Genomic DNA, 9178 nt, shown 5'->3' on the forward strand with positions numbered 1-9178 from the left:
GAGCCAGGCCCCGCTTAATGATTAGGTTTAGCTTGGTGTGACTAGCGGAACGACCAGCATTTAGGCGGCAAGACAGACCGCGAAGACCGGTGGAGTCGAGGAGCCTACCACAGCGGCATCTCATTCCCCTACAGACGTCAGGTCCCACTCTGAGTGCGATGGAGATGTGGAGTTCATCTAGACTGAGTAGACCTCCAATGTTGGCTACAAGCAGAGCATCAATCCAGTCCCCTGAGAATTCTGCATTAGCTGAAAGTAGGCGGCACCTTGAAAATTTATCGGATTGATCAAGGAGAGAGTTGAAAGTGGCACCTGAACGCAAATTGTCCCATACTCTCTGTTTCCGTCTATCCTCCACTGTAACCGGAACTGAGAAACCCAGGTCTTTCCACCGTGAGAGACAGAGAGCTTCATCCATCTCCCTGTTGAAATTAGTACATGTTGGAGAGGAGAGGAGAGGATGTTGTCCACCAAAGAGGAGCAAGCGTGGATGGAGGAAAGACAGCAGGGAAGAGATAAAGACGAACACTTGCGCAGACCTAAACCCCCAAACCGTTTGAGCAAAGCAGCTTGGGTTGTGGGAGTCTGGGGAAAGTTTGACATTGATCAAGCATCGTCCAAGTATTAGAGGGACGAAAGGGATCTGTAAGGGGGGACTAACTCTCAGAAAATACGATAGCTCACAATTATATAGGTTACAATTATATAGGAATTTAAGTGAAAAAAATTGTTGGGTGCTCAAACATCACCTAATTTTTTTCACAAAATTTCAAGTTTCATTGTGTGTGTGTGTGTGTGTGTGTGTGTGTGTGTGTGTGTGTGTGTGTGTGTGTGTGTGTGTGTGTGTGTGTGAAGGTGCATGACTCAGTGGTTAGAGCGTCGAGCTTACGATCGTGAGATTGTTGAGTTCGAATCCCGGACCGGGCTGCGTGTTGTGTTCTTGAGCAAGACACTTTATTTCACGTTGCACCAGTTCGCTTAGCTATAGAAATGAGTTGCAACATCACAGGTACCAAGCTGTATCGGCCCCTTTGCCTTTCCCTTGGATAACACTGGTGGCATGGAGAGGGGAGGCCAGCATGCATGGGCGACTGCTGGTCTTCCATAAACAACCTTTCCTGAACTTGTGCCTGGGAGGGTAACTTTCTAGGTGCAATCCCATGGTCAGTCATGACCGAAGGGGTCTCAACATATATATATATATATATATATATATATATATATATATATATATATATATATATATATATATATATATATATATATATATATATATATATATATATATACGTAACCTCGTGGGCATTTCCTCTTCCTCCGTTTTTCCATTCTCCGAACTTTCTGTCTTTCCGACGAAGGGCTCCGCCCGAAACGTCATACTCTCTCTCCTTCCTTTCCCGAGCGTCCAATAACACTATCCGTATCACGTCCTCACTTTGTTGTTTTTTTGTTATTGTTTTTTGTGTTTTTTTGAACTTATATATATATATATACGTATGTATATGTATATATATATATATATATATATATGTGTATATATATACATATATATATATATGTATATATATATATATATATATATATATATATATATATATATATATATATATATATATATATATATATATATATATATATATATATATATATATATATATATATGTATGTATGTATGTATGTATGTATGTATGTATGTATGTAAAGAATAAAAGTTTAGAATGGTACAACAATGCACTATAAAACAAAAAAATGGACTATATACCTGTTGTAATTTGGTTATCTATAGTCCGATGATATTTCGGAATTACAATTCCTTCTTCAGATCTTCTTAGCTGGAGTCTCTGCTATAGCTGATGTATTTCAGTATGCATGTGTGCGCTCCCAACATTTTCCGCATTAATTCCGAATTAACCGTCACTGTTCTTGAACAACCCCTTTTTCATTTTGTCTGCTGGGGCCATGAGGCAGTCTCACTTACAGGAAACTGTACGTTGCATTCCCTAACTACTCAGATCCAAGCAATAATTTATTGTTATAATATCTACACCGTATGAAAGGAATTCGTAGAAATTTTCTTCAAGAAATGCCCCTTTTTTTTCTCTGAAATTTAAGAGGAAACAGCATTGACTTGTGTTAATTATCCGATAGAACTCTCTCCTCCCCTACTCACGCTGAAAAAAATGTTCATTACAAATACCTACATACTCGGAACATACCCCATTTTGAAGGCATTTATAAAAAAAAAATTTTCATTTAAGACAATATCCTCTTTCTGAAAGTTATGGGGAAGCAAAGCAAGGAGGCATGGTTGCAGAAACACCTTTGATTAGGTATGTTAAATTTTCACCAACATTCTTGCATATCATAACAATGAAGAAAAAAAAAAGATGTCCCGATAGGTTCCAGCGAGTTTCGAACTCACGACCTTCTGCGTGTTAAGCAGATGTGATAACCACTACACCATGGAACCTTGACAAGTGCAAATTGCAAATTTAAAGACTATACAGATGTACAAATCCACCAGGCTCACGTGTAAATACCCACGTGTGTTGTGTGTGAAATTGCGTCCATACACGTGTGTATCAATATCTATAAAACACAAGATGTTTGTGTGTGTGTGTACGTGATGTGGGTTATGCACGTCCACAAATTAGCACGCATGTCGCTCCAATTTTAGAAGGACATTGTTCATGACCCTATCTGTGTTTTTGTCAACTTTTTCTGACAGAGGCACCCGCGTATAGCTGTAAAAATCGATAAACTTTTACCAATTTTGAAGTTTGTTGACATGGCGAAGTCAAATCTGTGCGTACGCGCGTGAAGGAGAGAGAGAGAGCAAGAGAGAGAGAAAGAAAGAAAGAGAGGGAGAAAGAAAGAAAGAGAGAGAAAGAAAGAGAGAGAGAGAGAGAAAGAAAAAAGAGAGAAAGAAACAAATAGTGTGTTTGTGACAAGGGAAACAGAGTGTTTGCCAAGCGTCTAAAAAAAAAATAATTAAAAAGTGGAAGAGGGAGACAAAGCGTATCACGAAAGAAAATGTAGCTAAGGAAGACAGTGTAAAATGCATTTTTTTTCTTAAACATGAGATATAGTTTCAAATATAAGATGTTTTTGAAAGACACTATATTCTATAATAAGATTATATATACTTTCTCACACAACAATTCAAATATATTTATTTTAAATCATTTATTTATTTTAAATCGTTCATCTTTCTTTCCCCCCCCCTCTCACTCTCACACATACGCACATATACTACTTTGGGAGCGAAAGAGTTTTGTTTATATTTCACAACTATGAAACAAAAACGTATGTAACAATTTGTCAGTCACCCCCCCCCAACCCGTTTTTCGGACCACAAAAAGGGTTTGGTAATTTTTCAGATTAACACCCGCACGATTTCCACTAGGGTGTTACGATTAGGATTAGGGTTAGGGTTACGGTTTTAGGGTCAGAGTTAGGGTTAGGGTTTAGGGTTAGGGTTAGAGTTAACATAGAAGGGACAGGCTCCTTATTTTTTGGTTAAGGTTGTTGGTAAGCTTTCCTAAGTTACTCCAATCCAGATCCCCAATGCAAACCTTCAGATCAACCTTCTCCTATGCAGATCTCTAATGCAACATTTAAAAAAAGAGTCAATAAGTGAAAATAACCAATAAACTGATTCCTTATGGGATTTCCCAATCAAATTGCCAGCAAACCATTTTCAGCCAAACCAATTTCAACGGATTTCGCTCAAATCTGATGTCGATGTTACTTATTTTGGTTTGAAATAAAGGACTTAATCATTTAATAATCCTAGCTTAACCCCGAGCAGTGCCGGGTTATACTGCTAGTATTCTCTAAATTTGCTGTCCACTTTCGCCAAGGCTCCATGGTGTAGTGGTTATCACATCTGCTTAACACGCAGAAGGTCGTGAGTTCGAAACTCGCTGGAACCTAGCATGGCATTTCTTTTGCTTACTTTATGATATATGAGGATGTCAATAAAATGTTAATCATGATATCCAATTTTGGTCTCACTGTGTATCTGTCTATTATTAAATCCGCCAGTCGACCCAAACATTTCTACGCATAGTTTACCCTGTTGATAGAACAACAAGCGAACTTTACTTATTGCAAAAAATATGTATTAACGACAAAGTCAGTATTAATGCCGAGACGTAATATTTAGCAGGGTGGGCAGAATGCTTAGCGGCATTTCATCCGTTTTTACGTTTGAGTTCAAATTCCACCGTGGTTGACTTTGCTTTCATCCTCTCGGGGTTGACAAAATAAGTACCAGCTGAGCACTGGAGTCGATGTAATCGACTTCCCCCGAAACTGCTGGCCTTGTGCCAAAATTTAAAATCAATATTTACTCCCATTACTGCTAGGTGGGGCACTAGCGGTGGTCCGCCCCGGGCGGCAGTTTTAAAGGGACGGCATTTTGGGGTCTGGTGTAGGCAATATGTATTTTTGGTAAATTTTCAGATTAACACCGGCACAATTTTCACTTGGGTGTTAGGGGGGGAATTCCGTCCCTAACTCTAACCCTGAAACCCTAACCCTAACACCCTAGTGAAAATCGTGCGGGTGTTAATCTGAAAATTTACCGTATTTTTTGTGAGGTCCGGGGACGGCAAACGGAAGGGCCGCTTGGGCGGCACACACTCTAGCTACGCTAATGCTTCCACTTAAACCTGGATGTTCTGTTAGAACAAACTATACTGCGGTAGATACCACGAGAGGAACTTATTGACAACGAATCCGATGTATTTATGTATATCTGTTAGTGTGCTAGAGTATCTTTGTCTCAACATCGCATGACACCTATAAGGCAATGAAAGGCAAAGTCGACCCCAGCAGAATTTGAAATCAGAACGCAAAGACGGACGAAATGCCGCTAAGTATTTTGCCCGGCGTGCTAAAGAATTCTTCCAGCTTTCCGCCTTTCGTTCATTTTCAATGTTCTGCGGAAACATGTCTGGCCACGGGAAAATATATTACTTAGCTTGGAAACGGATGAGGATTAACCACAAGAAGGACATCTGACCGTAGAAAATCAGTCTCAATGAACTCTTTGGGAAAGTGGACGACGGCGGCGGCCATGCTGCTGCTGACGATACGTATACGCGTGTGCGTGCGTGGGTGCGTGCATGCGGTGTGTGTGTGTGTGTGTGTGTGTGTGTGTGCGTGTGCGTGCGTGCGTGTGGTGCGCGCATGCCGCACTAGTGTGAGTGTACCTTTGCGTTTGTCCCACATTGCTTGACAATCGGTGTCGGTTTGTTTACGTCCCAGTAAAAGAGAAAACGATACAATAAGTTACCAGACTAAAAAAAAAGTAAGTACTGGGTCGATTTGATTGGCTAAAGGCCCTTCAATGTTGTAACCAGCTTGGTCATAGTTCAATGATTAAAACAGGTGAAAGAGGGCATACTTTCACATGTGTGCCCCACTGGACTCCACCGACTTAGCGGTAAATGTTTACAAGTACACCCTTCGCAGTAAATTTACCGACTTTGCTTCCTCGTGATTTTTGGAGAGAGGGATATTTTTCAGTGAAATTTTCTGCACATATCCTTGAGATGGTGTAGATTCCGATTATATCGGAATTTAATGTGAAAAGAGAAAACTTGTAGGCGTGCACCCATACATACTGATACACTTCACACATATGTACAAAATGGAACTTGAAATATGGGGGAAAATTATAATACAACCCAGTGTGCGTGCCCAGTAATTAATTTATTTGCACCATTAGAAAGGTATTTATAGAAAACTTCATCTAAAAATATCCATTTTTATTTCCAAGTCAGGAGGAAATAAACCCAGCGGGCGTGGGGCAGACTTCAACATCCTTACGATACAGAAAAAAAATGTTTACCTAAGGTTCCAGCGAGTTTCGAACTCACGACCTTCTGCGTGTTAAGCAGATGTGATAACCACTACACCATGGAACCTCAACGAGTATAACGGTGCAAAATTAAAGATTATACACACAAATATATATCGCGCACGCACGCACGCACGCACATACACACACGCATTTGTCCGATGAACGGGAACGTGAAACTCCGAGTAACAGTCTTTTGTTATATTTCTGCTGCTTTTAAATAAAGCATATTACTCTACCTCTGGTATTTGAGTACTCTTTTTTCCACCTTGTTGCACATTTTATGTGCTTACTCCGGTGTATACACATTTATACATATGCGGGTTCGTTTTTAGATTTATATGCGAGGATGTCCAATAAAAGTTTATTTCGTAATCATATCCGAGTGTGGTCTCACTGCTTCATGTTATTTAATGTCTTTCAATGCAATAATTGGTTTGGTACTCGGACAGCTGAATGCTTCCCGATCCATTTTTATAGCGTCTATTGACAACAATTTGGATGTGTTTAGGTATGCGTATATAATGTGCTGGCGTATACCTTTACTCCTTTACTCTTTCACTTGTTTCAGTCATTTGACTGCGGCCATGCTGGAGCACCGCCTTTAGTCGAGCAAATCGACCCCAGGACTTATTCTATCGGTGTCTTTTTACCGAACCGCTAAGTTACGGAGACGTAAACACACCAGCATCGGTTGTCAAGCGATGTTGGAGGGAACAAACACAGACACGCAAACACACACACATACATACATATACATATAATCGACGGGCTTCTTTCAGTTTCCGTCTACCAAATCCACTCACAAGGCTTTGGTCGGCCCGAGGCTATAGTAGAAGACACTTGCCCAAGGTGCCACGCAGTGGGACTGAACCCGGAACCATGTGGTTGGTAAGCAAGGCACTTAGGATTGTGCATTTTGTGTGGCCTTGTTTTGACATAGCGGATAGTTGTAAATGAGTGTCACCGTTACACAAGCAGTGTCATTCGTTTCTAATAGTCAGTTTAATCTTGTCTGTCCATGCGAAAATATTACGTTGCTTAGAAACTGATCACGACGGGCGACAGGAGGAAGGGCGGTAGGAAATGTGCCTCGAATAAGCTCCGCCCGGTGCATTGAAGCATGAAAGAATGGGCGTTAAAACGATGATGCTGATGACGACGACGACGACGACGACGATGATGATGATAATGATGATGATGAGAGTGTGTGTATGCGTGTGAGTGTGTCTGTGTGTGTGCACGCGCGCTCGTGCGTGTGCCTTTGAGTTTCTCCCCGCATCGCTTGACAACCGGTGTCGGTTTGTTTACGTCACAGTGAAAAAAAAAAAAAAAAAAGATACCGATAGAATAAATTCTGGACTTGTAAAATAAGTGTCAACCAATATAAGTACAGGGATCGATTTGATCAGCTATGCCCATCTTGGTCGCAGTTCAATGAATGAAACAAATAGAAGAGTAATATGTTTGTTGAGAGCGTAGATTACGGTTATGTTGATAACATTAATATTTTTTTTAAAGGTAGTTTGGATCCTTCTTACCCGGCAAACATACGCAATTGTTCCCCTACTCCGATTTTGTCCCGTCACAACTTTTAGAGACTTGGACAAACCAAATTTTTGGCTTAAATACCAGCAATGGACCACCGATGTAGGTAATCATTATTCCATTATATGTGTCTAAGGGGATAAAAACTACGAAAAAAATTCATACCTATCAGAGTTTAAAAAAAAAAAAACGAGGTAAACCTCAGGTGTATATGAGATATGCTAAAAACAACAGCTAGATCGCCCTTAAATCACAAACTTTTTTTTTTCATAATCGTATGAACCCCCGATAATAGAACATAAAATTCGCAAAAGTTTTCTGAAAATTCCAAAAAATAAAAGCCATGAGAGGTTATATGGGATGTATCTGAGCAAAGTTTCATAGAAAAATATGCATTTTCTTATAAAGTTTCGAAGAAACATCGCTGAGGGAGCACCATCTGAACTTACGACGACCTAATTCATTGCCCGGTTTTACAACATGCAGCAAGCAACATTCGGAAACATGTCTCTCCAGTCTGAGAATAGCTTCCCCCCCCCCCACCTGTCTCAAAGGACCAGTAAAAAGTTATAGCCCGTGCAGGTACTATTCGCGCATCCGCACTAGCTAGTAGTGACTAGTCGATCCTAAACAAAGTAAATAAAATACAAAGTAAATAATTTTTTTGTTGAATCTTCCCCATCTTACTCTTAAAATGTTGTTTTGCGTTCTTCCAGGGTGTATTTAGGTGTCACATCTATTTCTGCGAAATGATGTGCACTCGCGCTAGGTAGTCTTAGGATCGACTAGTCACGACTCTCTAGCGCGGATGCGCGTGTGTGCGAAAGCGGACACCGGGACCACTCTTCTTGAATAGTAAATACCCCAGTGTTTTTTGCTCTGAATAACCGTTTAAAGCAAAATATTGCCGAAACACGATGGTGAGTGAAATATTGAAAGAGAAGATATTAAAAGCAAGGGAAGTAATCAGTAAAATCTAAAGGGTATTGATTTGTTGCAGCGACTTTGTGAAATCTAATTAAACGATTAAAATAGATCGGTAAAATATTACAAGCTTTAATATTTATTTAATTGTCTGGACATAAATGTAAAGGTTTAACATGTAAACAAAATGAGAGTTAATAATATAATATAAATAATGCAAACCACAATATATACTCTAAATTTGCAATCTTCCAACGTCAAGGTTCCATGGTGTAGTGGTTATCACATCTGCTTAACACGCAGAAGGTCGTGAGTTCGAAACTCGCTGGAACCTACGAATGACACTTTTTTTTTCGTATATCGATAAAAACTTCACTTAATAATATACAGGTTTGATTTCAACCCTCTCCGACGTTGTTTCTTCACAACATCCAGAATAATAGTTTTTTTTTTTTTTTAATTAAATGAAATTTTCTGCAAATACACTTCAAATGGTGTATGTTCAGATTATTTCAGGATTTGTTGGGAAAGCTTTTTTTAACCAGAGTGGAGAAGGAAGTTTCTGAAGGTTCACAAAAGTCGGACTTTGTTATCTCTCTTTTACTTGTTTCAGTCATTTGACTGCGGCCATGCTGGAGCACCGCCTTTAGTCGAGCAAATCGGCCCCAGGACTTATTCTTTATAAGCCTAGTACTTATTCTATCGGTCTCTTTTGCCGAACCGCTAAGTTACCGGAACGTAAACACACCAGCATCGGTTGTCAAGTGATGTTGGGGGGGGGGGGGACACACAGACACACACACACACACACACACATATATATATATATACACATAT

The 9178-nt window shown here is 39.9% G+C and overlaps 4 non-coding genes across 4 annotated transcripts; 2 read left to right on the forward strand and 2 right to left on the reverse strand.

Annotated features, from left to right (window-relative positions):
* Positions 1-2397: 2397 nt before the first annotated feature.
* On the reverse strand, positions 2398-2470 carry Trnav-aac (transfer RNA valine (anticodon AAC)). Its single transcript has one exon. It is a non-coding gene; the product is annotated as a tRNA-Val (tRNA).
* Positions 2471-3862: 1392 nt separating this feature from the next.
* On the forward strand, positions 3863-3935 carry Trnav-aac (transfer RNA valine (anticodon AAC)). Its single transcript has one exon. It is a non-coding gene; the product is annotated as a tRNA-Val (tRNA).
* A 1928-nt stretch (positions 3936-5863) lies between these two features.
* On the reverse strand, positions 5864-5936 carry Trnav-aac (transfer RNA valine (anticodon AAC)). The gene has a single exon. It is a non-coding gene; the product is annotated as a tRNA-Val (tRNA).
* Positions 5937-8602: 2666 nt separating this feature from the next.
* Positions 8603-8675, forward strand: Trnav-aac (transfer RNA valine (anticodon AAC)). Its single transcript has one exon. It is a non-coding gene; the product is annotated as a tRNA-Val (tRNA).
* Positions 8676-9178: the final 503 nt, after the last annotated feature.

Source organism: Octopus bimaculoides, chromosome 24, assembly GCF_046866305.1.
Source record: "Octopus bimaculoides isolate indiv1 chromosome 24, ASM4686630v1, whole genome shotgun sequence".
Lineage (NCBI taxonomy): Eukaryota > Metazoa > Mollusca > Cephalopoda > Octopoda > Octopodidae > Octopus > Octopus bimaculoides.